This window comes from Ixodes scapularis, unplaced genomic scaffold (assembly GCF_016920785.2).
Source record: "Ixodes scapularis isolate PalLabHiFi unplaced genomic scaffold, ASM1692078v2 PGA_scaffold4__175_contigs__length_147842914, whole genome shotgun sequence".
Classification (NCBI taxonomy): domain Eukaryota; kingdom Metazoa; phylum Arthropoda; class Arachnida; order Ixodida; family Ixodidae; genus Ixodes; species Ixodes scapularis.
Genome location: NW_024609879.1, coordinates 34,373,824 through 34,401,786, shown reverse-complemented (window position 1 = coordinate 34,401,786; position 27,963 = coordinate 34,373,824). Strand labels below are relative to the sequence as shown.

Genomic DNA, 27,963 nt, shown 5'->3' with positions numbered 1-27,963 from the left:
GGCATATGTATATTTCCCAGATGGTATGTGCACCTGAACCGTTTAAGATCGTTCATTACGGATGTGTGCTACCTACCTAAATTAATAAGTATGTGTGATATTTTGTTCATTTGACTGTGTCGTGGCGGTTTTGCCGGCATACGCACTGAGCCCTGCATATCCGCGGATTACTCGCAGATATCCGCGGATATGCGCAGTAAACGAACGGATGCGGATAAAAATTCGACACATTTTCGCGGATTGCGGATCGGATGCGGATGTCAAGTGCTGCAAATGCGGATATCCGCGGATCCACATCTAAATTTTTGCCCGGTGGCATTCAGTTCGTCGACTGACGTTTCATCTACAGATCGTTTCGTCGACATGAGACGTTTGATCGGAAGGCTTCTCGTGTTCGTTTCATCGGAAAACCTCAGACGTTTCGTCGCACACAACCTTGCTATTTTTGTAACAAACATTTCGCGTGCCGCCTGGATTACAGGGGGGAGGGGGGTATGGTTTCGCTAAGCTCGCCTTAAGGAATCGCGAGCTAGCTTTAAGCGGCTTAGTAAAGAAATGCGTTGTCAACAGAACGTCGCAGGGGCATGTGCCCACAAAACGTATAGCGTAGACGAACCGTATGTCCATGAAATGTATGTCCATGAAAAGTTGTCAACGCAACGTATTTCCACAAAACGCGTTTCGAAAAAACAATAGGAATCCTAAAAAAGATCTAATTCTCACTGAAGATCGCTTCAGTTAGATGGTTGCCGCTCGTCAAAAATGTTATCTATAGAAAAAGTAAAGATTGCAGGGCATCAATCGTCCCGAGAAAGATAGTACATTAGCAGGGAAAAAGCACTTTCTCTAGGCAATGAAAACCTTAAACGTACAAGTCACAAGAAAGTAGAAGAAACGTTTCCTCTCGGCAAAGAGTAGTGTGGTCATGATTTCAAAAACGAAAGAAGTGCCTCGACATCCTTTCTGTGCACTTCTTCTGGGCAGAGTGTCGCGGACTCCTAGAACGGTCGCATAACTGAGGTCATTTTTCCTTCGACGCGCAGTGCCTCGGGAAGGCTGATCGCTTTTAATAAAAATACGATGAAACTCATAGTGATAAAATGACATCCCCTTTGAATGGTGACCCGGAGATTTTTTTTTACAAAGATAAACAAACAACTTAAAAAGTGTCATTTGTGTTTTTTTTTTTTTTTCATTCTCACTTGATGTTATGATATACAATAAATGCCTGGATTTCGAGTCCGATCTGGTTCCACGTTTTGCGGAGGCGGTTCGGATACGGATATAAAGTATGCGGATGCGAATCGAATGCGGAGAATCAAATTGTTATCCGCGCGGGGCTCTACGATGATACGCAATGGCTCCGTCCCACGTTCTTAGCACGCTGTTCCCACCATTGGCTTGCAGGCCTTCAAATTCAATCTCGCTACAGACAGAAGCTAATCGTTCTACGTTTTGTTATTTTTGAAGATGGTAGGATCCTACCTATCTGTGTGAAGCCAGAGACAAGGGCAGGACATTGTTGCACAAAATTGTAAAGAAAATGTTTGAAAAAGGGTACGTGAGAAATGAGCTGTTAGTCTGATTCATCTCAGTATAAATATTTCTGGTGTGTTCGTTGTGACTAGCAAATACTGCAAACGACTTTTTGTATTTTTCTCGGGCTCAATATTTCGCGATTTATGTCAAAGTTTAGGATTTGGAATAATTCGCGGGTTCTAAGTTTCGCGACGCAGTGGTGTCTGAATGTAGATTCCAATGTGCCTACATTTTACTGGAATTGTTCGCGGGACCCACTTTTCGCAAATCGTAAGTGATTCGTGAAATTCGCGAGAAATAGGTCTTTGTAACAATTAAATTGTTTACAACATAACGCTTCTGAAAAATTTGTCACACCTCATTCAGTTCGCGTTGGGTGTTTTTCAGATGAACGGAAAATATATGGAACGTAACCTGTACCATGACAAAGAGAAAATGGCGGCGGTTGAGGTGAAGGAGGAGAATGGAGCTGTGGAACTGGTAAGATAATTCTAAGAGTGATTTCAATGGTGCACAACTTCGAACAAGCAGTCTTCTTTATGAAATTGGCCATGACATTGCTGTGCCGGAGAACGACGGATTCTACAAAACAGTGTGCGCCCTTTGCAGAAGTGCCAAAGGGAAAGGCTTTTTTCTCGGTATTACGTGTCAGGTAATCTGTGGGTACGATTATGGAGCGGTTCTATGTCGCCGTCGCTGGGAAAGGTCCTAGTATATTCATTCCGATCTGCTGAATAGGAGCAATAGGCGCCGCATTCGGTTACAAGGGTCCTGAAGAGTTTGTTAGAGGTTTTTTGCGGCGCTTGGACTCTAGATACAATCTTGTGTACTGGAGGTTTCTGTTTGAAAGCTTATGCCAGTAGCACTTCTTGCGAATTCAATCAAGAGTCCTGCTGTAACCGAGGTGTCTGGACGTCGGCTTGTCATGGCAGGCTTGGAAGATCTATACTCTCAACACCGAAAGGAATCACCAAGAACTACGTCAGTTTGCTGTACGCCCTGTAGAATGGGTAAGGTTAACCGTGCTTTTCAGATGATATTGGGAACTGTACTCTCTCGTACTCTGAATTGCTTGATCAGAGCGCGCAGTACAAGATCGTGTCACTGAAGATTTAAAATTTCATTGACGTTTACTGCTCCCAGAAATATCTCGTCATCGTCGACGTTGGAGTCGGTGGGAGCTGACTCGAACGGTTCTCTCCTCTGACTTGTAGACTATGGTCACCTCGAAATCCTGCAGCCGTATTCTCCATCGAGCGAGGCGTCCTAATGGGTATTTAATCTCAGCGAGCGAACACAACGAGTGGCGGTCTATGACCACTCGGAATATGTACTAGTACAAGTACTGGCCGAATTTCGTTATTTCCCAGGTAACGGCAAGACATTCCTTCTCCGCCGTCAAGTAATTTCACTCCGCCTTCAACACAGTGCGGCTAGCGCAGGCGATCACTCGCTCGGTTCCCTCTTGCCGTTGGAGAAGTAACCCGCCGAGTCCTCGTTTGCTGCCGTCCGTGTGAACTTTTGTTTTCACTGACTGATGCAAGTGGCAGAGGATCGGGGGCGACTAGAGTCTTCGCCTTAGCTCCTAAAATGCCTGTCGTTCTCCTTCGCCCCATTCGAAGTTCACGGCGTCCTTCATGAGGTGGATCAGCGGCGAAGAAATTTTCGCGAAATCCCGAACAAAGCGTCTGCAGTATAGCACAGGTCCAAGAAGTTCTTAACTGCCTTTTTGTCGTATGGGGCTGGAAACGCTTTTACGGCGCCAGTCTTCTCAGGGTAAAAGTCAGTGTGAGCAACTTTCGTTGCTCACAATGACCCGGGATCTTCTATTCACAATGGGTGGACCGACACTTCGTCGGCTTGAGGGTGAGTCCTGTCGTCCTGGTTGCCTGGGGCACGGATCGTAGACGTCTCAAGTGCTCGTCTAAGTAGCTCGAGTATACCACGACGTGGTCGAGGTAAACTTCACAGCTCCGCCATTTTATGCCTGCCAGCACGGCATGTATGACACTCTGAAATTGTGCTGATGCTGCACGAAGCCCAAAAGGCCTTCCCTTGAACGACGGCAATCGTTTTTAGTCCCGTTTGTCGACTTCTATATGCTAGTAGACATTCGTTAGGTTCATCGACGAACCGTACCGGGAGTGGCACAGCCGTTCGAGTGTATCGTCGATGCGGGGAATGGGGTGGTCGACCTTCCTATTCATTGCGTTGAGCTGACGGTAGTCCACGCACAACTTATGCGTTCCGTCTTTCTTCTTAGCCAGTACAACTCCAGAGGCCACGGGCTGCTTGAAGCCTGGATGAAGATGTCGTTTAGAAATTCCTTAACTTGTTAATGTATGACTTCAATTTTTGAACGAGACCCGGTCCGGCGGTTGATTCACAGGGAGCGTTTCATCGTTGGTAACGACGCGATGCCTTGCAAGCGCTGTTTTGCACGCCTTCGACGACGTGGCAAGCAGTCACTAAAGAAGGCAAGGAGGCCTCTCAGCCGTTAGCGATACGAGAGGGAGGAGTTCCGGGCTAATGTCGACTTGCGATAGCGGTTTGGTGTCCTAACGAAATGGCAATGTTTCTGCATTAAAGGCGATCACATCGGCGATTTCGTGCAGTTCATCAACGTGACCCAAAGAGGCGCCTTTAGTGAGATGCTGCGTCTCCTCTTGGAAGTTTGTAACGTGGATCACATTGCATCCATTCTGTGGTTCTGTTAGCCACTTGCGACGGCCGTTCCTCTTTTTGACGAAAATGAACGTTGCCTTTAACATAAACTTCGTCGCTGGTAGTTGTTTCGGTCACGACGGGTACGAAAACACTTGAACGCGGCGTCAGGTTCATGTCGTCGGCGATAGTTCGGACAGCGAGTAGCGTCGTTCTGGCTTCTTACGGAGCCAGGACAGGCTATCGTAGCGTCAAACAGTTCGATCTAAGTCGATGACTGCTCCGTATTCATGCATAAAGTCCATCCCGAGAATGACGTCTCTTGCACAGTCTTATAGTACAATGAATTTCACGGGGCACATCTCATCGTGGATTTCGACTCGCGCAGTGCACCTTCCGACGCGCGTGATCAGGTGTCCTCCGGCGGTTCATATTTGCGGGCCAACCGACGGCATCGCAACTTTCCCTAGGCGGCGTAAGAGCTTTCCACGCAAAATGGAGTAGTCCACGTTGATCTGCACAAGGACCGATGTTTCGGGACCGCCGAAGATGACGTTGAAATCGTTTGGCATCTTTCCAGAATCGTTGTTCCTTTGCCTAGCGTTTTCAGAATGGGCACCCTTCAACGTTCGTGGAGGTTCGTTGCGTCGCTGGTCTTCGGCCACTCTACCTGCAGGGGTTGCCGCGCTTAGTGTCCCAGACGAGAGGCGAGGGGCGAGAGGCTCTCGCGGTGGGGCCTGTGCATTGGCGACGCTGGGCGTCCTGGTGACGGCGATCGGGACAGCGGAGACTAAGGTCGCCAAAGGTACTCGTCGATTTACCGCAGTCGCTCAGCGTAGCGTGTTTGTGCGTCCTTCGAGCGAAAGCCGCGCAGCCCTACTTGTCGGTAGGGGCAATGGCGGTAGATGCGGTCGTTTTCCCTGCAGTGGCAGCACAGCGGCCGACGGTCGGCTGTTTGCCACATGACGGTCTCTCTCGGTGCAGGTGGTTCCGGGCGGGCGTACTGGGCCCGGTCGTGTTGGCGTCGAACGTTTGCTTGCGTCGGGGTGTACCGTCGAGGCGGCGCGGAATACTCACGCGGCACTACTGGTGGCCTCCTGTCGATTGCGGCGTACGTCACCGGCGGCGTTTCTTCAAATGCTGTTACTGCGTTGATCTGAGAATTCAGTTCAACGGCTCGCTAGACTTCCTTTTATACTACTCAGGCGATGAAGAGGGAAGCCGGGCGATCGGCAGCAAGCAGCAATCTTATGAGCTCCTCCCTGATGACGACGCGGATCATCTCTTCAATGCCCGGGAGGAGGCCAGTTCCGGCGTCAAGGCAATAGGCCACAGGGGTGTAGGGTCGTTGGGCAGTCGCTGGCAGTGGGTAGTTCGCGCTTGGAAGCCCCGCTAGATGTGTGTGGCTCTGTCACGAATGCCTCGGCGATCTCAGGCGGGTTTCGCGCGAGGACGGTCATATATGGAAAAAATATCGACAGCTGTAAAAGGAAAAAGAAAGATTCATTCTGCGAACTTCTTCCGTTAACAAATGAAAAACAAAAGCGTCCAGAAAGTAGCGAGCGTCGGGGCGTGGGCGTGACATCTCACTAATGCGAGAGCGCGTGAGTGAGTCGGCAATACAATGCTGTGCTCTATATTTATTCCACCGGGTATCTAAAAGATTTGGCCTACAACGTTCGGACGTCGAACGATCAGAGACTGACTCGGTAATGTGTGTTGGCCTCTTTATCACACTGGCATTATTATTATTTATGTCGGTGATATGAGTGAATTAATACGACCACGTATTATTAATTACCTAAGTATGCAGACAAAATTTACACACTGACGATCAGCATATAATGCTGGTACCCGACATTTCATCGAACGCCAATTCATCGAATAAGTGGACATCTTCTCTATCCTTGCTGAACGTCGTTTCAACAAATCGCTTGACTGCGTTTTATTGAATTTCGCTTTATTGCATGCTGGATCTTTGCAGTAGTTCTAGACGTTTTACACTTGTTTCTCAAATTAAAATGACACTGGTCGAATCTCCTAAATTAAAATTACTACCGTGGTCGCTCTTTCATCAATACTTGATATGCGAATTACTGTTTTCTGATATGATTTGCGGTTGTTCTACTCTGTAGTCCTTGTTCTCTCTTCGTCCCCCCATTTGTTCACGTCTGAAAGGTATTTACAAAAAATAGGGTACAGATATTTTCCACTGCGCTTTTTAAGTTTCTATTAGTACGTTTACTTTTGCTTCCATTCAATTCAAGGAAAAAATATATTTTTTTTTTTAAATACGGGTCAAGAAGCCGGTACGTTCACGATACTACCGATTAGAAAACATGAACAAAAGAGAGAAAATCTTTATTAGATGCAACATAAAGACAGTTATTTGCTTCTAGGATGGTTCTGCCCATGTAGCAGGATACCTCTCTTTGACGTCGGGGAAACACCCTTGAAGTTCCATACGTTCGTGCGCTTAGAAGGAAGTACGTGTTTGAACACCGATCTTTCACCCGCCTCTTGTGTGTGCCTTTTTTAAATGCTTTTATGTGCGATACACAGCATATGTTATGTAACTTACCATTTTGTAGTTTTCAGTATTTATGGGTCTTTTAAACGACTGCAGCAATGTATAATAAATAATTAAAGAAAGCCTAATATTTTTTTTCAATAATATTGGGTATTATTCTCCATTAATAATTAATTTTAAGTATTTCTGCTTCAACGAAGGAAATGAAACTCTCTTGATAGGTATACTTTAGCTATTTTTTTTCTAATTCTTGAACTCGCAAAGTAGTTGAAAAAGTCCTCTTTAAGCTTGCAGAGTAATCGGAATTTCAGTGCGTCTTGAACGCCAATCGCTGGGCAAGCATCAATCTAACACCCTAATGAATGATTGAAAACGAGCGTGTTGGTTAATAGTTACGAATACTTGAAAGGATGAAACATTTAAGACCGGGACGGAAACAGGCTTCTGAAAGAAGTTCTCTTTCCGTCCCCGCCCTATATCATTTATTCTTTCAAGTATCGGTACCCTTATGATTATCGCTAAAATGTTACCACCTTCGAAGAAAAAACTTAAATTAATTTTGGTCAATCGTAAGATTTTTTTTTTTTTTTAGAAATCGTATTATTTGAGACACTTTATGAAGCATGAATTCGTTTTCCAGAGTGGTGTCATCAGTGACACCCTGAGGATACTTGCTCTTCCCCTTATGGCTCGAGCTGAAGACGGGTCCATCGCACACAAGATCTTCCAAGTGGATGCACCGGCTCACCGTGGACATGACTACATTGGTAATGGGCCGAATCTATTCATTTATTTATCTTAATGTCTGTGTGTATAACTTTAACACATCTACTGCAGATATCTTGGGGTGCATGTGTTAAAATATAAACGTGTTTAACGTGTTTTTTTTTGCAATTTGACATTTTATCGGTTAGGTCACTGTGAAGTGACAAAAATAATTAAACACCCACTGAATTATGCGTGCATAAAATAAAATTACCATATCTGCATTAATCTGGTATTTTGAGTTCTTGGGGCAGTGAAAAGACTTACAACGTACTTACCTCACGTCGGGCTTTCACTGGAACAATAGACGATATATCGTGACCAAAATCGTCCCACGATTTCTAGCTTCAACTGGACTTCTGAAACACCCCGTGCGATATCTTGTTTTTTAAACTATTGTTGAGATGATCACAGCCAGTTTGAGCAAGTTCTGGATGTCCCGTAGCAGGGAAGGATCATAAAGCGACGCCATCGAACCATCCTTCTTTGAGTGCTCGAGCAACTATCGTTTCACCTTTCGCGTGTCTAGCACTCCCATACACAGCACACTGGGATTTTGTGGGAGTCTATTAATGCTTAGTACAAGTCTGTTAAGACTCGCTTATATCGTTAAGGTCAGCAACTCTAGTACGTTGGAATTCAGCTTATAGTTAAGTTTTAAACGACTGTTGTTTTAGGTACGCACCGAAAACGATTTAGATATGTAGTTTAGTAAATAATTATGGCCGCACCGAAAAGTACATGATAAGGTCTCGTTTACGCATTTCCGTTATGCAACGCAGATTGTTTAGGAAGTTAACACACAATCAACAAAGCTGGCTATAAAACATGGTAATACTGATTAAAAATATTGTTCGCACTGCTAAGCGCTCCATTTAAAGCAATTCTAGCCTCCGGTATAATAGAGTAGGTCGACCCAATAAAAATTAATATATATTTGACGTACTAACAACCGGATATAGGAGGCAGAAAATTTCCCTTAATGTACATTTTGTCGTTTTTAGTATATTCAAGATTTACAAAATATATCACTGCGCTGATGTGTTTTCTTGTGTGCGTCCAATTGAATGACAACTCGCGTCTCTTGCATTTAATTGTAAGTCTAAATTGCGAAAGCGTTTCAATACAGTCGTTTCGCGAACGGACTCCAGCCTGTACATAAGAAATGCATGTCTCAATGTATGTCACCAAAAGAGAAGATTATTATTTATTTCAATCATTTAATAATTTTAATGCACGGCTTGTGTATTAGGTACTAGTAAACAACGATTTAAACGCAATAAATCAAGGGTCCCTCATCTACACCAAACTCTGCTACACCATGGTTATTATAGAAGACTTGAATGCGAGATATGAGGCTAGTTTATATACCTCGATTCTCATCAAACGTCGCAGAACTTCGAAAGCTCATCTCGAAACACGAATGTTAAAAGATAACGTTAAATCAAGAAATTCAATTATCCCGATCTATTCTTCAAAATCCATTATCCTGAAGAAAAAAAAAAAAAAAAAAAACCTGGGTCGCAGCGCCGAGAGGTCAAAGAACTCTAACAACACTTGTCCACGAGTCTTTGATATTCGTAGTAAAGTGTATAACAAACGTGACGTTCGTAAATACCGAAATAAACGCTCCTGACCCTTCTCTTTTCTCTTTTTGTACGGGCGGCCAATACTAATCCAGACAAAATAAAATTTCTTCTTGTTTCGTATTAGCCAAAAAAAGTACCGGAATACACACGATGACGTAATCTGTACTTTTTTAGATTATGCTGCGCCTGTTTTAAATAGAAGACAGGTATATACAATATATTTTGATATGTCGAAAGTGTACGAAAGAGGTAGTCATGAATTGATATTAGGTCCGAAAATTTCGAACACTGTTGGAGTCGCTGGCAGTCTCTCCGACTTATTTCGTTCGACCTTGGGTGTTACAGAGGGATAAATAATAGGCTCCCTCTTGATTTGGACATTCATCAGTAAAATAATGTATTCTATAAGTAATTATAAACTGCTACTTTTTGCTGCTGATATTACGTTATTCATGAGTCTTTGCAGTATTTAACACTGTAATATAGTACAAAATGGTTTCTTTAATTCACTTGTGGATTAAGCTAAATCAACTGTCTGTCAACCCCCAAACAACGAAGGAGTTACCTTTACCTTTTTGCCGACAGCATACTGCTGTTTATTTTAGATATATTCGTGACGGGGAAGACCAATACAGCAGGGATCAATGATAAAATATATTTGCGTCTCTGTTGATGGTGGTTAAACTTTTTGAAACCAAATATCTTTTATCGCGTGCAAGGCCTATAAAATGCTATGAATAGTATCTCGATTGACGAATGATTTATAAAACCCCACTCCTTTATGTGTATTTCAATTATTTAGTGAGGTCACTAATTTTAATTTACGTCTGTCACATGAAACTCGATATCTAAAGCGCAGGCTATGAGCATAGAAAATCTTCAGAAAAATATTATTCGAATTGTATATGATAGCTTCTTTGAGCGCCGCTTTATAACTGTTAACGTATATTTAAAAAAAATTTCACTTCAACTTTTGTCTCCCAGAAGAACTGTTCGTGACTTTGTATTTCTGCATAAGCTTATGAATGGGGCAATTATTATGCGCAGTCTCTGGGGAAAGTTAATCTTTATGTTCCTTTACATGTAACGAGACATATTGTTAGTTTTTATGTTCACTCGCGGTGTAAAACTTCACCGCTTTCTCGGATCCTGCCAAGGTATAAAACCACCAGTTAACCACCCTGGACATTTCGTTATCAGTCGCATTGTCCCGCAGCATATTGAATGAGCACTTATCTGCATCTTAATTTGTTTTATTTGTTGCTTGGTTAAAGCTCCTTCTTTTTTTAATATTTTTCTCTCTATTACCTGTTGACGATGATACGAAAGTGAAGACCATCTTGGTTGTTTTTGAACACCTAAATGAGAATACTATTATAATATTATTATATTTTTTTATCCAGTCGCATAGTGTGTGATAAGAAATCAGCTTATTTTTCCTCTGATAATAGAGTCTCCATTTTTCGCAGAAGAGCTGAGTGCTTCAGCTACACGAATAATTGGTTTTCTTAATAGTGTAGCACGTTTAGACAAAATATGGCATTCGATTATTTTCACCTCTCGAAAAACAAAATCGCCTGTTTGAGATTAAGCACAAAACTTAAAGTTTGTAAGTGCTTAACTAAATTCCAGTTTCATCCAATTGAGGAAGTTCGTTGCAGAATGATCGTGCCGCTGTTTCTTGGGGGAGGATGACTGCATGAAAGTACAGTTAGGGGACCCACGCATATATATGTGAGCCCATGTTTTACAAAGATATTCAACATTTATTCTTATTCTAGTACAGGAATGGCTAGTCTAGGCATAGCTCAGAAAGCAAACGTGGAATATGCCAATCAGACTTATTTTTTATATAAATTACCATACTGGAAGTCGTGAGACCAAAGCAGGCTTGTAGGCATTTTTAGAAAGAACAAGCACAACTAAGTGTAAAAAGTTATAAAAAGCTACACATATTTTGGCTATTTACAGCATTCGTTGTTACCCAGTCCCATTGATCGACATATCAAACCAATATTTTTACCGAGTCAGTATTAAAGCGATACGGTGCTAAAAAATTGCATATTTTGTTTAGTTGGGCTGTTGAAGTTTGTATGTGGAACATATTTGTGAACGCCAATAAAGTAATAACCTTGTAGAAATTTATCTTTATTGTGCTCAACACTATACTGCTACTTATGTGCAGAAGGTTCGCATCTGACTTTATTACGGACACAAAGTCATGGATTGATAGCGATTAAAGATAAATCGGAAAGCTTTACTTAGTGTGCGCTCTATTTCGTAAATATTTTGTGTTGTGAATACCTCTCAAACTGGGCTTCTTTATTCAATATTTGGTAATACCAGTTACTTACTTGGTGCTAATTTATGCATTGGTCTAGAAAAGCTAACTTCGGTCTACGTGTCCGAATTTGGTTTTAGCAATTTATTGGAAACATTTTTGATGTGTAAATTCCAGTTCAGATTTGATTAACAAAAAATACCTGTAGGTTAAGAATGTAGGGCGGTGCAAAGTGAGGGGGTTAGAATGAAACGGACGTGACGGTGGTGAGGGGAGGGGGTTTTCTCCTCCCGTCGTTAGCGTTGCGTACATTTTCTCCTCCCCCACCTTTCTCTTCCTCGCCCTACCTTCTCGAATCGTCCCATACTATACACTCCGTGCGGGAACTATAGGGGGCGCTTTGAAAAACGCGCGCAGCGCCGCTAGCGGAGGAGCTGGCGTTCGACTGTGAGGCGCGTTCAGCAGCCTGCGGCGCCTTTTCGCATGCGAAGCTGTGGCGGCGGAAGCGCGCACGGACGAAACTTTTGCTTTTTGAGCCGATAAGTTGAGGGTGACGTTGCATGAGTGCTGAGGCAGAAGGGCATTTAGCTGTTCTCCACTTCTTATATATTGAGTTTGAGTCGTTATTAGGGGAAATTTCTCTAGTTGCGGCCGAAAAAGGAATTGGAGCAATTTTCCGAATAACAAGACGGCCGCCACCATAATTGCTCTGAGTGGGAAATTTATTTCGCTCGTCGCTGTAAACCTATGACTGCTGGAACAATGATGTTTGGAGGCGAGTGAGATGTTCACTAAGTTTGCGCACGAAGAGTGCCAAGTTGCTTTAAGACAGCAGGTGTGAAAGTTATGTTTCTAACGAATAAAGAAATAAAGCTGTACGGGATATCCAATATTGGACCCAAAATGTTGTGTTATAGCGGGCTGTGCAAAGTGCAGATTTGGGTAGACAGGTGCTTTGACTTGACGGTAACATGACACATCACTTATTATACACAAAGAAAAAGGTGGCATAGGGAAACCAGGTGAAAATTTGGTTTGGGCGGCGTAACTCAATGGGAACCGGTTTTGACCATGAAAAGGCTGTCAAGAGAATACCACTGATTGTGGGAGGTGGAGACTTTACAGGTAGGAAGGGACTGGTGGACTGTACTTCCAATTGAAACAACTTTACGGAAGGTGGTTCCAAAGCCGAGAAAACAAAGCTGTCGGCCAACACACGGTTTGGCCGCCAAGGGCTTTTGCGGTCAGCTGTTGTGTTGTAACCTGGTTGTGAGAGGTGCTGATTTTCGGCGCACAGGTACTTTGACATGACCGTCACTTGGCACAACACTTATTATAACAAAAAGAGTTGGCATAGTGAAACCAGGTGGAAATTTAGTTTGGGCGGCGTAACTAAATGGGAACCAGTTTTGACCGTCAAAGGCTGTCAAGATAATATCACTCATCGTGGGTGGTGCACACTTTACAGGTAAAAAGGGACCAGTGGACGATACTTCCAGTTCGAACAACTTTGCGATAGGTGGCTCTAAAGCCGAGAAAACAAATTGTTGTCTACAGAACTCAGGGTGTCAGCGTTTTCACATTCAAAAGAAGGCTGATCCAGAAAGAAAGCACACCACATAAACTTCCATACTCAAACGTCGATTCTCCAGTGATTCCGAGTTTCATTGTTGTTTTCTTTAGGTTTATATTTGTCACTTTTTTTACCGTTCGAATCTTTCTTCATGAAGTACAGATTGCGCGCCATACTTGTCCGGAAATATCATCGACACGTACGATGGGGACGAAACTTCTTTGGAGGGCATTCCTCCAACGAAATTGGCACTTCATACCCGCGAGTGTGGGATGGCATTTCAGTTCGTCCCATCGGCGCTTACACATGTAGGTGTTACTGGTACAAAAACAAACGCAGAGCGCAAAGCGGCAGTGTAGAATATGTCAGCCGTGATGACACAGTGGCAGACATGATCGGGAGACCAAATTTCTCCCGTCGTACGGCACGGCTCCATCGTTGTCGCTGTCCCAGAAAACATCGGCGAGGTGAAAAACTGTGAAACTTTGTCCCCACGAGATACGACGCATAACTATTGAAGCACTTAATGACGCAGCACAGGCAGCACTTCATGCTGTGAGCCCAGCGCAACCGCACGACTCCGACTTCAATGCGTACTAACGTACGCGGCGTGGTTTCGGTTTCGTTTTCTCCGGGGTTCTCACTGCCTACCTCCGCTACCGGCCGCGCGGCGGCGCGCCAGTCGCGTTGCACGGAGTGTATAGGTTTTTGTACTGCTGTCAATGTTTTAACGGCCTCCCACAGCAATATAAATTAACAGTGCTGGTACTTTGTTTCGAGTTGTGTTAACATATCCACAAGGATTTTTGTTGATTTCAGTTTGCCATTCGTCCCACCAGCTTGTCAACTGCTGTAAACGATCATTTATTTTCTTCTGAGCATCTTATGTCTATATCTCTGAAGATGTATTTCCGTTGTAGTAGAGCCAAACGAGTCACGGCCATTAAAAAAGCAATAGAACTTAAAACACAGACAAGGGCGAAGACGAAGTGGACAAGCACAAAGCGCCTTGTGTTTGTTCACTTCGTCTTCATTCTTGTTCGTGTTTCCGGAGCTATTATTTTGTAAAGACTATGAGGCAACTAGCCCTCCTATTGACTGTGGTGTCGGAGTCAAACAGGCTGCAGAATACACTGGGCTCACTGTGCCTAAACGAAAAGAATTAGAGCTGCGCAGCGCCGGGCTATCGCCAGGTCGAGCTATCGCGTGACCTTCGAGCCAGGCAATAAATAGAAAAGAGAGTGTTTATCTAAGCAATGTTCTGGACACCTAATTTTTCTCTGGTTCTTTCGAACACACCACGGGAAAAAGTTTCGATTTTGATATCCGCTAAACATCTTTTATTCATGTTACTAATATATAAGATTAGTAGCAGCGGCCCAAGAACATATCATTTGGGCAGACCTAAAGGAACGAGTGACTTTTCATACATCTTCATATTCAACTGCAGGAACCGTTTTACACAACCAGAAAAAAATGTGCAGGTATGCGAGGTGAACAATACAAATATTCGGATCATTTCAAGAGAAAAAAATGAAAGCCGCTTACAACTCCCTGTAACGCCGAATTAGAGCGCAGCTCTTGAGGAGGAGGAGGGAAGGGCACTGGGGGGGGGGGGGTTAAAGTAACCAGGGGGGGGGGGTCACGTTACCTTGGGGGTCACGTGACCCCCAATGCCGATGATGTCATCACTGACGTCACTGATGACGTCATCAGTGACGATGACGATGCGGGTACTGATGACGTCATTAGTGACGTCACTGATGACTTCACCAGTGATGATGACGATGACGATGCGAATGTCGGTGACGTCATCAGTGACGTCGCTGATGACGTCATCAGTGATGATGACGATGACGATGCGGATGCCGGTGACGACATCAGTGACGTCACTGATGACGTCATCAGTGATGATGACGATGACAATGCGGATGTCGGTGACGTCATCAGTGATGATGACGATGACGATGTGGATGCCGGTGACGTCATCAGTGATGATGACGATGACGATGTGGATGCCGGTGACGTCATCAGTGATGATGATGATGACGATGTGGATGCCGGTGACGTCATCAGTGATGATGACGATGACGATGCGGATGCCGGTGACGTCATCAGTGATGATGACGATGACGATGTGGATGCCGGTGACGTCATCAGTGATGATGACGATGACGATGTGGATGCCGGTGACGTCATCAGTGATGATGACGATGACGATGCGGATGCCGGTGACGTCATCAGTGATGACGATGACGATGTGGATGCCGGTGACGTCATCAGTGATGATGACGATGACGATGTGGATGCCGGTGACGTCATCAGTGATGATGACGATGACGATGTGGATGCCGGTGACGTCATCAGTGACGATGACGTCATCGGGGGGTCACGCGACATCGGCGGGGGTCGCGTGACCTCGAGGAGGGGGCCACGTGACCTCAGGGGAGTCACGTGACTTCGGTGGGTCACGTGACCCCCCACGAGGTCACGTGACCTTGGTGGGGGGCTCGCGCGGTGCATTATGGGACATTTCCCATGATGCACCGCGCGGTTACGCCGACGCCGACGGCGACGGCGACGCCGACGGCGACGCCGCTCAAGCCGGAAACGGGCCCCTAAGAGCTGCGCTCTAAAAGCTCGTTCGATATGTATTTTGCATCCTTATTGTTGGGGTCACTTTACACATGCGAAGAGTATAAAGTGCACACCGCATGTAAGCTATTTGGCAAGCGACGAGACAAACGACGGTGACCCCCTTCGCTATCGCTCGGTCAATCGCGTGACAAGGCAAACCGCATGAAAGCCGCGGGAGCAAGTGACCAAAGCGATGAACGACGTTTTCTAGAAATCTAGAAATTGAGCCCCGCGACGAGCGACAGTGAGAAATCTCCGTGCCTCATCGCTGACTCTCGTCGCTCGTCTCGTCGCTCGCTAAATCGCTCACGTGCGGCTCAGCCTTAAGAGTAAACAAAATTAGCACAAAAACCCAACAGTCAAAATATTTAAGATTGAAATGGAGAAGAAATTCCAACCTGCCCTTTCTCTATACACTTCCACAGTGCCCCCCCCCCCCCCCCGCCTTATTAACTCACAAAGCCTGGGTTGACAAAAAAGCACTAGACCAGGTGTTTTCCAAAGCTGTTGTGCAAATACTTACTTTTCGCGAAGCAGCAATTTTTGGTAGCATAAATGCATTTGAGTTTCTCCAGTCTCAATCAATAATATAAAAACTGTGTGACTGTGATACTAAATAATGCATACCTAATATTTTATATTATCTCTATTCGCATAAGTGTCGTCGAAATTAATATAAAACATGTGAATGATAAATACTTGAGTAGTGACGCTGTATCACATATTTAAACTAAAGCAAGTGTGCCTGCAAGCTCAAACATTACTGGCATTTTAACCCATGAGCTAGAGAAAGCAAGACGAAAAGCACAAAGCTCCAAGCACTTCATCGAACATTGAGTCATTTATAGGACCGGGTGTCATTTGAAAGTTCGACCGGATTAATCGCCACCCTTTATTTGCATAATTGTAGTCGATTAATTGTTTTCTTTATTGCCGTGTATCATGACGAAAGAGAATTAAAAAAATACATTTTTGCTTAACCATTGCTGACTATGTGACAGGGTTGGGCAGTATCGCGATACAAATGTATCGCGATAGTATTTTAGAAATACATTTCGTATCTGTATTTCTGTATCGCGATACATTTTTTTCACCAGTATCTGTATTCCTGTATCGAAATACATTTGGAATGTTTCTTTGTATCGCGATACAATCAGGATGAAATGTATTTCGTTACATTTCTTGAGAAATACTCCCCGTCCCCCGCCCTGAAAAAAAAAAAAAAAAGACACAAGTCCGAACGCATTTTTTTTTTTTTTTTTACTTCTGAGGGCACCAGATTCAAGGAGATGCTGGGGCAGTGTTTCTATGTTGACCAAGGTTACTTTTGATTCTGCAAACTATTTTTTTATGCGTCCTCTTCTCTCTTCTGAGAAGTGTTGCGTAGTTGAGGAATCAAACCAGGTGGCGTGCCAGGAGTGGAGGCAGAGCATCTTTTGCCGCAGGTCCTTAGGTAGGGATTTCTTGAGTAATTGTTTGCTGGCATCCAGTGACCGCTTCTAACCGCCTCTCTCGCCTTAGCGTACAGAGTACACCCAGCCGGCAAAGCTAAGTCACATTCCGTTGCAGCACGAGCCTGGCGATGGTTGACTTGAAATAGTAGGAAGATTCACGCTGTGAAGTTCAACACATATTCGAATGCATCTGCGGCTGCGCCCGTAACACTGCACGGCTCAAGGGTACGTCATCAGCCGACGTGAACATGCCCGTTGCTCTGGTGATCCGAAACCCAGAAGGAGGCCAGAAGTGGCCTCTCTGTGCCATCCCAGACTACGTACTTCCGCGACTCGTCTCGAGACTGCTGTTTCTCGGACAGCTCGCACCTGTGCCGGCAATATCAGCTCGCAATCCACGAGGTCTCTGTTTGGATAATGCTAGGCAAAAGTTGAGGACTGCAATTCGTGCGTCGGTGGCGGAGGGTCGGTAGTAAGCACTTTCAGAACAGGGATGCTACTGTATCGTTTTTTCTACCGTAACCGAAGATAAGACATGTATTCCAAGATGCTTCAGGTGGTCCACTTTTCTCAAAAATTCCAAATGACACCGTATGCACGATCTTCAACCAGGTAACCCACAACGAAAGTACGTATTGTCCTTTCATACAACGGCGTGGTAAAGTTTTATGTTCAAGGCCACACCTACAGATAAAGAATATTATTTCATTCCACCGGGCCATCATGGGATTAATGTTGACAGGATTTCCTCATCTCACAGACAAGATGTCATGGAAGGGACCGCGGTCAGCCCTTGATGGAACGTTTTTTTGGGCCCATTGAAGACTCCTTGTCGTCCGAAACCACTACCTTCAAGGCGAAGTGCCAGGCCTACAGGAAAGTAATTTCGGGATCGAAAACATGCACTTCAAGCATCAAGCTTCATCTCAGTTGGCGTCTCAAAAAATTTGGAAAATGTATTGCACTATCAGTATTTCTGTATTTGTATTTCTGCCCTCCCTAAGATGTATTCCTGTATTTGTATTTCCAAATACTTTTTGCCTCTTTTTAGAATGTATTTCCGATACGTATCGCGATACATTTTTACTGATGTATCTTAGTATCAGTATTTTAGCTACTATTTTGGTGTATCCCAGTATTTGTATTTCCAAATACATTTTTGAGTATTTCTGCCCAACCCTGCTATGTGATAAACGGCGCAATGTACGATTTTTTGACTTTAGATCAACCTTGACGTGTAGGTGGAAACAGTCAAAAAGCACCAATACTCACAGATTATTAATTCCGCCGCTGCTTCAGAGGTTCGTTGATATTTCTCCGGCGATAGCGAGCTCCTTTGGTTGTTCACAATAGTCCCTGCTGTCCTAAACGGACACTCGCGCGGCGTTAAAGTGGCTGGGTTACGGTAGCTTTCTCCCCTTGATTAAAGTTACCAATCTCGCCTGTACCATTCATTTTAGTACAAAAATTCACGTAAAGTTTGCCTTGCTACTGGTGCACTCGACCACGTCTGCGTATCGAATGCGTTCAATTTATACTTTTGATGTTTCTTATAATCTAACCGATTCACCAGTTGGAAAACAATATTCACGATTACAACAATATTTCATTAATCGGTAGGTTAATCTATAAAGTTCCACGCCTTAGTAATTTCTTGTAACCATCTAGGGTTCCTATTTTTTTTTTAATTCTCCACATTTTGCAGAAACAAGGAACATTCAACTGGAAGAGCGATTGAATGGACGTAATTTAAGTAAGTTAATTTTATGAAGTAATTAAATGACTGTCTAGGGCTTAGAATGTTGCACACTTAATGGAGTCTAAATGTGCTTGATGTATGCTAAACTCGATAGTATCATTATCTAAAAAAGCTAAACAATGTAAAGCAATTTTTATAAATGATATATCCCTACATATCTGCATGCTGCTGTCCCATTAAAGATGTTGAACGAAGACTTGATTTTTTTTTTAATTTCGCAAACGCTACTTACATTGCAACCAACTTCGGAATGAAGGTTGTATACAAAGGTATGTTGCTTCAAAATCAATAGTGCTATGCAGTTTCCGTCGGAAGGAGGATCATTTAAAGAAGAATAATTTTGCATAAAAATAAACTATTTACAAATGTTTCAAGAAAAAAGCAACTTAATACAAATAATGCATATCTTGTTTATTCGGAGTCTTGAAAAGTAGATGTCTTCAATATTTTCCGCTTCTAGCTATTCACAGACAATTACATCGAAACCAGTAGATGTATTTACTAGGCATCTGATAAAAGAAACCATATCCTCGATAGAAATATTAATATAAGCACCTAAACTGCTACCAGGTTTATAAGTATTTAGTTTATACATTTATCTTTCTAAACTTAGTGATGCAATTTACCATATTTTACTCTTCTAGGAATCGAAGCAGCGCCAAGCGTAGTATAAAATAAAATTGCGCTGAGTTTTTGATTTTCCCAGATAAACACACTACTACAAACTGACTTGTCAGGCTCAATTTCACTATCTGCAGTTTGCGCTTTAGCAGTGACAATCGTGTAAACAACATTTGGTATCACTCATTTCAAAGTTTACTTTTTCAGGCACCCCGAGACAAGTACAAGTTCCGGACCCATTTTTAGTTGAAACACTGATTGTCGTCGACAAGTACTTTTACGAAAACTTTGATAACGATACAGAGCTTGTAACATATATCGCCACTTCTTTGGCAACGGTATGTATTCTGCGTTCTGATTTATTTTCCAATTTTTTTTATTATTACTAATATTATTTTCCAATTTACGTTCCGATTCAAGTTTTCTACTTGAGAGTCAATGTATGATTCAGCGCAACGAACGCAGTTCTGCAAAATCAGCTTACCGGCGTCGTTCAGTCCGGGGCGGAACAAAAGTTATGAGGGGTGCCCATATTAAGTTAAGGTGTTAAAAAGAATATTCGAATGAGCTACCATCCGCTCTATTCGTGCAATGTTGAAGTCCGCTTCATAGTATAGTACGCCGGAGGCACCCCAGAGAGGACTTTGCCTGATTCGGCAAACACTGAATTGTGTCAGCTCACATTGCCGTAGATTGTACACCGCTCACCACTGTTTAGGAGACGACGGAATTAATATTTGTTTTAGAGCGCAGCTCTTAGGGGCCCGTTCCCGGCTTGAGCGGCGTCGCCGTCGGCGTCGGCGTCGCCGTCGGCGTAACCAAGGTCATCCCAAGGTCACGTGACCCCCAAGGTCACGTGACCCCTCCCAAGGTCATCTCAAGGTCACGTGACCCCACGTGACCCCCTGAAGGTCATGTGACCCCTCGAGGTCACGTGACCCCTTCCAAGGTCATCTCAAGGTCACGTGACCCCAAGATGACCCCACGTGACCCTTTGAAGGTCACGTGACCCCCAAGTCACGTGACCCCTCTGAGGTCACGTGACCCCCGAGGTCACGTGGTCGCCTCCCCAAGGTCACGTGACCCCCGAGGTCACGTGGTCGCCTCCCCAAGGTCACGTGACCCCTTCCAAGGTCATCTCAAGGTCACGTGACCCCACGTGACCCCCAGGTCACGTGACCCCTCTGAGGTCACGTGACCCCCCGAGGTCACGTGACCCCTCCAGGTCACGTGACCCCTCCAGGTCACGTGGGGGTCACCTTTGGGGTCACGTGGCCTTGAGGTCACCCCCAGGTCACGCCTCCCCGAGGTCACGTGACCCCCTCCCCGAAGTCACGTGATACCCCCCCCCCCCCGGAGCATATTAAAGAATGAGGGGAGGAGGAGGAGAAGGGGGGAGGGGTCTACCCTCCCCTCAGTACCCTTCACTCCTCCTCCTCAAGAGCTGCGCTCCAATTCGGCGTTACAGGGATTTGTAAACGGCTTTCACTTTTTTCTCACTTTTCTCAGGTATTATATTGTGAAACCAGAATTTTTATAGATCACTTGAATTGTTATAGCTCTATGCATCACTGTGGTAGTCTTGGTGGGAATGTTTCGATGAAACCACAAAAAGGGTAATGACTTGTTAGTAAAAAAATGCTGTGAAATCCTCATAGCCCATATGACAGCGAAAGCTTTTAAAAGTTTATTTATTATAATTGAGTTAGAAAAACATAGACTATAAATTGTGTCTGGAACATTTTTTTTATTGATTAGCTTTGTACTGCCAGTACTGGAAACATTTATAGGCCCTTAAAACGCGAGAGCCTAGCTCTAAACCAACCGCCCATGTCTCCGACCTCTGTAGGAGTATGACCGATGAATCGCTTAGGAAGAAAAGAAAGGTAGTCTGAAGGCTCAGTTATTAACTAGAAAATATGAATGTGAACACTTTGATTTACTATCCGACCGAAGGTAGTGAAAGTTAAGCCGAAAAGGGCAAACACGTTTATCGATTCCTTGGTGCCTTACCAAGCAAAACACACTTTGCATACTAAGCAGAAATGGGCAGTATTTCAAATACAACTATTTGAAATACGTATTCCAAATACTTTGTGTATTTTGCATTTGTATTTAGTTACAAATCGGGTAATATATTTGACGTGTGTATTCAAATACTAAAACGTGGGTATTTCAAATACCATTGTAGTTAAATACAATTTGTGGGCGAAAATACATCCCTCAAATTTATTGTCACTGTCTAGAGCAGGAAGAAAACTATGTTCTGCACCGAATGCAGTGTCTCTCAATCAAGCACAAGCATTTAGTGACTTTGTAATTACGGTGCCAGTCCAGGGCAAGAATAGTGACGAAATCGACGTTCACAGGCAGACTGGCTAAATAAGTGCCTGTGGCAACTTGTGATGCTTTCCAGCCTGATTTCTATCCAAACTTTTGCCTGGAACATTCTAGATGTGCGGGTCGTCCAGATTTTAGTAACTGGTGCAAGCTGCAACAATTAAAAAAATTCTCTAGCTAGTGCTGCGCGTCTTGGTCATCTCGGTTCTTTGTTGGTCTGTACCAAAATGTAACCGACGAAAAAAGCTGCTTGAAGCTCTGTACTTTCTTACCTATTACGTCCAAGCTGAATACATTTTTTTTGTGATTATATATCTATTATGTTACTAGAGCCTCCCGAGTGCGCAATGCAACCTCCCGAGCCTCCCACTAACTCCCGAGTGCGCAATGCAAAATTAAAATGAGATACCCAGAAACCCGTCGCAGGTGCCCTGAAGTCGCTGACGCAAATTTTGCGGAATGTATTTGGAAAAGTATTTGGAGGAGACCAAATACATTTGGTTGTATTTGTATCATGTACATAAATGCTTTTTTGGAAATGTAATTAGATTTGTAATTAGGTACATTTTTGACGAAGTATTTTGTATTTGTATTTCGATACATATTTGAATGTATTTTGCCCATCGCTGATACTAAGTATGCGGGTCCAGTGGTCGCTCGTGACTGATCTTTCAAGATTAACAAAAAGATTTATGCTAAATAAATATTTATGTTAAATTTTTAAATAAAAATATGTAATTAAACCTGTCCTTTTTGTTTAAGGTGAACATCAGATATTCGAACGCAAGCAACCCAAAAGTACAACTGCTCATTGTAAATATAACTAAGGACCTGGTGGGTTTCATTTGTTGGCCATACTTCTCACATTTTAAAGCAGTGTGAGTGAAATCTAATTGCGCCTTCTATTTTTTCTAGGGGTCAGATTTTCTGCGACATATTTCAGTTTCAGATCCAAGCAACGCCACTAATATATCCAAATTCTATACCTCGCCTTTCGAAACATTACCCCAGTTTGCTAAGAAATACAAGAGCGCCACGTGCGACGCAGCGATGCTCGTCACAGGGTAAGATAGCTAGTAAAATATATGAATATGTTAAAGAAACCTATATGAACATATAATATGAAGTAGGGTGGCGATGCAGGCTAGTTGCTTTATGCTTAGTAGACTCCCGACACAGCCCACAAGAAACGAACTAGAAGGAGGTACGCAGGATAAGCGCTTACTTTCAGCTGAAGATAATATTGAAAATAAACACCGAATTAAACAACAGCATTCCACACCATCATGACCAATTTAGCATATGTCCAGATGACAGATCTCTTTGCTATATAGGGCCGATGTATGGCTTACATATTGCCCAGTCCCGCAATTTTTGATCGTGTGGGTCTCTCAAATTTCCCTAGTCATCTGATCTCTCTCCCCTGCCCCCATTCCAGCAATCCTGACGTGATGGAAGTTGGGCTGGCATCCGCAAACTGTACAATGAAGCGGCAAATGAAGCTGCTGCTTCATTGTGCAGATTGTGGATGCTCACCCCCACATTCCCTCACGTCACGATGGCTCGAACAGGGGGAGATCAGATGACTAGAGAACCCTTAGAGGCTTACACGATCAAAAAAAGAAAAGGAACTGAGCGATGTGTAAACCGAGCATCGGTCCTTCTACATAGCAAAGAGATCTGTTATGTGTACACATGCTGGGATGACCATGATGATGTGGAATGCTGTTGTTTAATTCGGCGTTTATTTGCAATACAAAATTTTAGTTGAAAGTAACTGCTGGTCCTGTGTTACCCGTTCTACATTGTCTTCATTGTTTGTGCGCCGTGCGGAATCTACTATACATAATATGATATAAGAACTATATTCTACGTGATTTGCATTACTTCTCCAATTATATTGTACAAATTATATAAGAAATAATTATGATCCTTACAGAGCATGAGTTGGCCGCAGCAAAATATAGTCTCACACGGTTTCTAGTAAAAAAAACTAGATAAATATACTATTACGAATGCAAGAAAGAAATTATGTGGATTACTTGAATGCAAGTCAAAAGTAGCGCGGAGCTAAATTAATAATGCGTATAAGTTTAATACATGCGAGTTGGCTTATTTCTTCGTCTGAGTAGTTCCGGCCGCTAGCTTGGCTCTTAATGATCACATCGTAACTAATAATATTTATAATGTCATAAAAGCATAAAACAAGTTCAAACATTCTTAAAGTATTCGAAAATGTTTAGACCTTTATTTAGTTTAACACGAAATGTTAATTTAGTAATACGCCAACAACAAACTAATGGGCAGCGAATATATTAAATATTTGACAAGTTGACAAAAATTGCATCTTGAATACTCGGAAAACGTAACAGGTCGATACATTCTAACGTTTTATCAGGTTAGATTAGACTACTGGTATTTTTTACATGTTCATACTAAAGCTGCACTAGGAAGAACAAACTATCAAGCAATTCTTTGCGCCCCCATGCATATAAAGGTGAGTAGAAATAAGTAGCCAGGATAGATTTCCTCTGATGACGCGGGACATATAACTAATCGTATTGATGGAGCACAGAGCCAGTCCGAACGTATGATAAGTGGTTTTCTTATTAATCATTTATTGTACTTGCTTCTGGTTAACTATACACGCTCCATATGTTCTAAATTGGATGATATTAGCTGGTTGGCAAATTTTGTAACAATTTTTATAATTTTGAAAGTGAAATAAAATAAAGAAGCAGCACTTCCTCGTAAACCAGTGAACATGCGATTTTAAACGTTAAGATATTTTTGAGAGTAAAGAAAACATCCCTTTGTGCTTTCAATTGATATGGTGCCGAGCTGTCCCCCTGTATATATTAGGATGATTTGTAAAACGATTTCTCGACGGACTTAACGATGGACTCAGTCGAGAGCGAAGTTCGATTGCTATAAATAGGGGTATGATCATCCTGTACTGGATCAGTATTGTACCTGTAAGATTCGAAATGAAGGTATTGTCCGGATATCAAATTGATAAAGTTTAGTTACAAGTCCTTATCGTTACACGTCTCTTATTGAGAAAAATACTAAGGCTGGTAAAATCGCACCCCTAAACACAAGGCCAAATTCAATATTGCAACTCATATTGTCCGGGGTCACGTAAAGTGCGCACAGGAGACCTGAATATCAACTATTTAAAAAAAGCGCCAATCAGAACTAAAGCTTTATACTGCCAAAGAAAAAAAAGGACGGGGGAGGGGGAGCGGGAGCTTCTGTCACACTAAGATCAAGGTTGGAAGTGACCTCCTCACGAGGTATCTTGATAATATGATGTTTCTTTGATTTTCGTTTGTTTTTGTTAAACCTGCTGTCGCGGAATCTAAATTGTACTAACTAAAAGCGACGCAAGTAAAAATAAAGGGCGAAGTATCTTCGCAATTCCGCATAAAACCTAACCATTAGCCTATTACGCCAAGCAATTTTAATAGTTACCCACGAGAGTGAGTGCAGCGACACCCAAGTCGCGTGAATTCGAAACAACCCGTTCCAACCTTGTGTCTAACGGCTTGTCTCGGCAGGAGTGGCACCTGGGAGAATTATTACCATACTTCGTGTCATCCTACGATGGACGAAAGGCCAAAGCCACGGGCCGCCAGGTCCAATCACATTCCACGCTATATACTATGACACGCTTAACATTGATTAGGGGTGGACGAATGATGCTCAGATCCAAAAGCGCCGCATCATTTCTATCGCTTCGACGCTGCAAAAAGCCTACATGTCGTGGCTTCTTTGCGATGTAAAATTGTTGAGTCACTCAGTGCTCTTCGATTCGAGCCACGGTCCACCCGTCCCCTAATCAGTGGTCCGAGACGCGGGCACCTATACGTGCATCGAGACGAAATATCGCACAATCTCTAAGTGGCTCGTGATTGGATCTGGCGGTCCGTAGCTTTTGCCTTTAGTCTATCGTAAGGTGAGACGAAGTGTAATGCTCCAGATTTATGTTAATGCACATTACCATACTGGACCTGGTCGTGTAAATGAACCTCCTTAGAGCCCCACGGGCTCGAATTTACGATTCCGTATTACTAGGGTCTTCGATTGTATTCAAAAGTTCGGGGTGTTTTTTTCTGCTTGGAGAGGGGAGTGGGGGGCTATTTTTTATATGTTCGGTGTTTTTCGGTGTCACTATTTGGTATCGCACAGACATCGCCGCTTATCAGGGCCTAAGATAAAAACAAGTTTAATTAATGGGATTCATGAACCCCTAAAAAATATGCATGCAACTCTTACGCTTCCAGAACGTCCTGGCAGAGATAAGAGGAAGAAAATCGGCAAAAGTCGTGCTTCCCCCCAAAAAAAACAGCAGCCCAGGGGAGAGTTTAGTGGCGCCCTGTTCCGGGTTTACACAAAGCAAAAACTTTAGATCAATATTTCCTTCCCGTGAACTTGGGGTCATTCTTATTCAGTGACATCGCACTTGTTTTTCATTGATTCATTTTGTTGAAACCGTCTCGGTGGCTCATTTTTGTTTTTTGTTTTTATCTGCGTTCAGCAAAAATACTGAACTCTACTCATTACTTTCCTTATTTATAAACCCCAGAAACCATTCAATTGCTTATTTACCAATAAGATTTTACCTGCCTAGTTAGTCCGCTCCTATGCTGCTCTACTCAGCTGACATCTCGAGTAATTTTTCAATAATCCCGGTGGCAATTTGTTTCTTTATCAGGAAATATTTTTATGTTGAAAAGAAATAACGTAAAATACTAAATGTTGTTTGTTATGAATGTAAGAGACTGTGGCGTTCCTGTATACCAAGAATAAAAAAAAATGTTGCTAACCAAGCTTAATAAACCGTAATAAAAATATTGGTCGAAATTGTGCCATACAGCCACTGCGGAAACACATTGCACAGAGTACATTATACAGTATTATTTGATTCATTTTTATTCTTGAATAATGACTATTGCCTTCGCAATACAGGGACGTTTATATAATTTAGTTCATAAAACTCACCCTTTAATTCAACTCAATTTCCAACAGGTTGGAGCTCGCCAATAGAAACGGTGCAAATGTGTCTACATACATTAAAGGTTAGTAAAATCAACATTGACTCTTTGTGTGCTACGCCATAAAACAATGAAGTGAACATATTGATGAATGACTCGCCTCTAAAGAAAAACATGTTTGCGTGGCAATTGTCCTTATGTGCTCAAGATGTGCCTGAATATTCACCTTCTTGAAAGAGAACGCGCGGCACAAACCACGCAATTAAGTCGCTTCGCACAAAATTTAGACGTGAAAACCAAAGGCTATGATTGCCCATCTGAGACCTCTAGGAACGATAACTTGTTTTACAACATGATCTATTTTTAGCGGAAGCCTCTAATGCCATATAAATAGCAGCTCATGTATTTCACGCTAAAGTTAAAAAAAGATACAATTGACGTCACGACTCACAGAATGCGTTCGTTTCCCTGGTAAATTTAGTGGGAAAACCGAGGCCATGTGACATTATTTCATATGAGCTACAAACCTCACGCCACGTGACCACGCCGACACTTCCCATCTCATCATCATTCCTCCCTTCTACAGTGCCCTCTTACGGAGTAAGCAACATGAATATTCCCCACCCCATCAACCCAATCAAGTGCTGTTGCATCTTCATTTAATTTAACAGATTGTCCAAGTCAGCTAGTAGAAATTCCCTTGCTACTATCCGCCTCAGAGAGAGACACAACTCACTGGTTTAACAACACGCAGAAATTTATTGACCGCTATCTCCAGCGCCTCGATCCCAAGAGCCCCCGCGCATACGCTGCGACGGCCCTTCGTCAGCAGCGTACCTCCAATCGCGTGGCCAATGCGCTTGGACCGTAGAAAAGTTGACATTTGGGCTAGTTGTCAGTCTAACAGATTGAGGCATTTAGCGCACAAAGTAGATAGAAAAAGAGCAGGAGAGAAAATAGCGTCACTCACAGCGCCACGTTTACTTGAAAGGATAGAAAAAGAAGACGACAGAATGATCCACCGCGGACGCGCGCACCTACGACCAACACCGTGAATGATAGTGGCTCGTTCATCTAGGATCGTGGGGGCCTTTCGTTGTCTGTTGAAGTAATTCTCTTTCCTCGTGGACAGCGTCACGAATTCTACACTTTTACAGTTCCTGTCCTCAGAAAAAACGTGGAAGGTCACCAGCACTTCGCGGGTCAATTTGTCG

The 27,963-nt window shown here is 43.3% G+C and overlaps 1 pseudogene; it reads left to right on the top strand.

Annotated features, from left to right (window-relative positions):
• Positions 1-27,963, top strand: part of LOC115313845 — a 91,862-nt pseudogene that overhangs the window by 21,228 nt on the left and 42,671 nt on the right.